The sequence below is a fragment of the Nannospalax galili genome, unplaced genomic scaffold, assembly GCF_000622305.1.
Source record: "Nannospalax galili isolate Female #2095 unplaced genomic scaffold, S.galili_v1.0 scaffold918, whole genome shotgun sequence".
NCBI lineage: Eukaryota > Metazoa > Chordata > Mammalia > Rodentia > Spalacidae > Nannospalax > Nannospalax galili.
In genome coordinates, this window is record NW_008343216.1 from 1,838,254 (window position 1) to 1,843,253 (window position 5,000).

Sequence of the window (5,000 nt, forward strand, 5' to 3'; positions counted from 1 at the left end):
TACTAGTCATAGCTGGTTACACTCAGACGCTTGCCACCTGAGTATGGATATAAAGTCATCAGGTAGATTTCAATTGTAATGTTTATCACCTATACTAATTAACATGAAGTAAATTTTTATGCTTCCTCCTCAAATATGTCATTTTTTTATGTGTTGATATTTTTGTGTGTGTGTATATCATACAGAACATCCCAAACAATCTTATTTATCTATATACCCACTTCCCAAATGGCACTTCCCATAGTGACCCCCCCCCCATGGGAGCCCATATACTCTGTCAATCCTGTTACCGTCCACTGTGTTGTTGGCGCCCCCAGCCGTTCCCCGGTGTTTGTCCATCCACTGAATCTAGTCAGCCGATCTAGATTTCCTTATTTTAGGAATACCAGCTGTTCCTCATGTAGCAAAAATCAGTTGTCAATATTCCTCATAAGATTGGGGTCTGCAGTTCATTTTCCCAGTTTTATGCTGGGTGTCTTTTGGGCCACCCTGGCCAGTAACTCAAAAGAAGGTATCTCCTGTCTGGCATTGTTTCTTGTTATGTAGCCTTTAGATATACATATGGACTCTTAAAAAATATATATTGACCCCTTTAATCTTTGGTTATACTTTCCCTTTGGGAGTTTAAGACCCTTCAATTGGCCCAGCTAAATGAATTTATTTTTACTCTTAAGGTTGTTTGAGGATCTGTTCCTCAGGGGTAACATAGGCTTGGGAGGAGCCCCTGGCTCCTCTCTTTTACCAGTTTAATCTGTGTGAAGATCAGTCAAAGGTCCTGCTCAACCATGGCTGGCTTCTCTTGGAAGCATGGAGGAAATGTTTCTTCTGTGTCGACCCTCATCTTTGTAGACGGGGCACTGGTTCAAGTCCATTTGATGGGGTCTCCACGGCCTCCTTGATCAAGAGGACAGGTGACTCACCACAGTTACAGGACATTTGGGGAGATGCTCATCATCCCTAGAACTTAGTTGACCTAGGAGGACAAGGAGCAAAAACTGTCCTTCATATCCCTCTGACCAAATTAGTATAGGCATCAAAGTATGTCTGTTAAACATCCAAGAAGGTTAGTTCCACCAGTCTGGTACTTTTAATTACCATGTGCCATGTACGTACAGCTTGGGAAAAAAAAACAAATGTCCTCAGATAAACCTTGCCTAGTGTATTAGTCAGGGTTCTCCAACGAAAGAGAGCTGGTATAATGAATACCACACTTAAGAGTCTGAGAATCCATAGTCTCTCAGTCCACGAGGCTGGCTATCTCAGTATTCCCAATCTGTCGCTGAAGGTCTGAAAAATTCCAAAAGATCAGCTAATCTTCAGTCTACAGCAGCAAGATGAACTCAGCAGTGAGAAAGAAGGCAAGTAGCAAGAAGCCAGGTGTTCTCCTCTGCCATGGCCTTTTATATGGGCTGCCATCACAAGGTAACACCCACATTCAGGGTGTGTCTTCCAGCTTCAGATGATCCAATCAAGAAGATCTCTCGCATTTCAGTTAATCCCAGATCCAGTCAAGTTGACACCCAGGATTAGCCATCACATCTAGACATATATTACATTCTTTGATCTAGTAGTATGTATAATTTGTCAATAAGTTGTTGGTCTAATATGGCTCCCTCTGGTTTTTAAAAACTAAGTAGGCATTATTTATCTCTCACATTGTCTAACCCTTCCACCATGGTTTCCCCCAATAAAGGTGCCCCATTTTTTCCCCTTTCTCCCTTAATAATACCCTTTGCCTATAGTCCTACTTCTCTTTATCTCCTTCCTTCACTTTATCCTCTAGGTTCCTTCTATACCCTTCCCTCCTCCCTTCCCATTAAACTAACCCAACTTTTTCCATTTCTCCCTTATTGACACCTGTTTCCTACTGTTCTTCTCTTTCAAATTCTTTATTTTCCTTTACCTCCCCTCCCTGCTTCCTTTTCATTATCCTTTTCTTGTAGTTATGTCTAAATACATATTCACTTATCAAGTTTCATGATTTCATCTTTTTTTACTGCTGAGAACTCCATCATATAAATGAACTACATTTTCATTATCCACTCGTCAGTTGAGGGACACTTAGGATGCTTCCATCTCTTAGTTATTGTGAAAAGAGCAGCAACAAACATGGATGTACAAGTGTCTTTGCAATATGATGAGTTATTTGGGTATATGCCAAGGAGTGGTATAACTGGGTCAAATAGTAGTTTCATTTGTAGTTTTTAAGTGTTCTCAATACTGCTTTCCATAGGGGTTGAACACGTTTGCAGTCCCAGCAGCAGTGGATGAGCAGTGGATGAGCCTGGTACAGCCCTCATCTCCCTTTGCTTCCCTGGGCTGCACAGCCTCCAGGCGTCCTGATGCCAGCACCTTTCCTGGGTAAGTCCAGCACATCCCACCATGCCTTGACTCCTCCATCCTCATTCACCCTCCCAGCTCCCCTCCTAGCCTGGGTACTGGCCCATTTCTTGTCTTGGAACAGCAGACTCCTGGACTGACCTCTAGGCCCACATGATACATCTTGATCCTATGTAGATCTTCTCCCCCCATCTGTGCCATCCCCCATAGCTCTTTCTTCAGATTGCATATATTCTGTCATTTATGTTAAGGCCTATTGAGTCACATTTGTGTCCCCAAATCTTCATTGGTGTGAGTCCATCCGCTGATGTCTGATCAAACTCTTTAATATCCATCCTTTAAAGAAAACTAACTCTCCCTCTCCCAGAAGTCACTACTTAACAGTTGAGGTTGTTCCTTGGCTAAGTTTTGGGTTTCTTACCCAATTCCATGCTTCTATGCTGGATTTCTGGCTGGTTTGAGCTTCCATTGTTCTTGTGCATGCTATCATCGCTGCTGTGAGTTCCCAGTCTCCTGGAAAAACTGTTGACCTTGTAGTCATTCACCACACCTTGTTCTTACATCTTTCTTCCTGTCTTTTTCAATGATCCCTGAGCTTTGACTGATGGAGGTTTGATAAAGGTGTCCTAGCCTGCAACACACACTCTGTGGTGTCTTATTCTCAAGCCAGCGGGTTTTCACAATAGAGACTCAACTACACAATAGTTGATAATCAGATCCTACAACTGCTGATTCTAAATTTCTATTGGCTACTGAATGAGAAGTCGTGCTCCTGGACTCTGATTTTATGAAGTGTAGGTTTCAAGTATTTTGCTGACATGGACAGTTTGAGTAGTAACTCCCTAAATTTTTAGTCTTGGAAGAAAATGTGACTTATTTATGCTTGGTCAGTAGATCCCAATGGTTATGTATATGGAATTTTGAGTTACACCACATAGGTTCAAAAGACAGACTTGTCGTTTACCAGGTATGTGATGCCTGCAAAGACTTAAAGTAGTTAAGACACTGAAAATGTAGGCTGTGCCCTGTACCATAGAAAATACTGCATACCTGTCTTTTTCTGTATTACTCTCTGAAAACACATCCTTTATGATCAAACCAGATCTGCATCCCTTTCAACAATGCATAAGTATTCAGTTTTCTATATTAAATCTATTTTGTTCAAATTAAATAAAGTGGGCTTTATTTCCTACTGAGTTTTGACTGATACACTGGCTATTCTATTTCCTCTTAAGTACTAGTTACTGAACTTCAAAAGGTAAGAAGTTAGAAAAACCTGAGACTTCTGCAATTTAGTTATGAAGAATCTGGACTCATCAGTAAGGCCAATTGTATTTTTTTACTATTTCCTAGAAGCTTGCATCTTATTCCTGGCTATGATTCTTCACCATAATCCTTAATTTCTCTTATCTTTCGGATCTAAATTTGTTAGCTAATTTTCTTTTTGCTGCTAAATAGACAAAAGACATCCAGAAAACCTTGTCCAAGATGAGACCACAGTGGTAGAACTTCATATACATTCACTAATTCTTAAAGTTTTAGAGATTTAATAAGCTCCAAAACTCCTCAGTGAAATAAAGATCCATATATTGTACCACACACCATAAGTGGCACAATAATCATCTTAAACTTAACAAAAACTATCACCTATTCTCTAGATTTAGTAAATGGTGCTGTTATTCACCCAATTATTGGATCAAAAGCCCTCATACCATCCTCAACTATATACTTTCCCTTCCTCTCCAGATATATCCCATTTGTTTTTGCTCCTGAGTCATAAAATACACCTGAAATAAGGCTTTTTTTAAGAAGAGGGAGGTATAAAGCAGGGTCTTTCTATGTGGCATTTCCTACCACATACATAGCCGAGCAGTCGGGTTCTGTGAAAAAACACATACAGTGTTTAAAAAATAAAAAATATAAGGCTGAAGAGATGGCCCAGAAAATAAAATCACTTGCTATATAAGCATGAGGACCTGAGTCAAAATCTCTAGAACTCACAAAGAAGCTGAGAATGGTTACACATGCCTATAACCCCAGCATTGGGGATTGTGGCAAGATAGGAGGATCCCGGAGCTTGATGGCTGACAGACTAGTTCTAGGTTCAGTTAGAGATCCTGTCTCAAAGGAAAATGCAAACAATGATAGAGCTAAACATCTAACTACCATTTCTGGCCTCTGAATGAGCATAGATACACTAATATTCACAAACGCCTCTGCTTATATAACACACACACACACATAGACATATATTACATTCTTTGATCTAGTAGTATGTATAATTTGTCAATAAGTTGTTGGTCTAATATGGCTCCCTCTGGTTTTTAAAAACTAAGTAGGCATTATTTATCTCTCACATTGTCTAACCCTTCCACCATGGTTTCCCAAAATGTAGTAAGTATTGGATGTTTTTTAAAAAATGGTGAACTCTTAGGGCTAGAGAGATGGCCCAGTAGTAAAGAACACTGGCAGTTCTTCCAGAGGACAGGTTCAATTCCTAGAACCTACATGGCAGCTAACAATCATTTGCAACTAAAGTTTTGGGGGATCTGACACCCTTTTCTGTCCTCTGTGGGCATTGCACACATGTGGTACCCTTACACACATGCAGGAAAAACCCTCATACACATAAAATAAAAATAATAAATAAAATATATTTT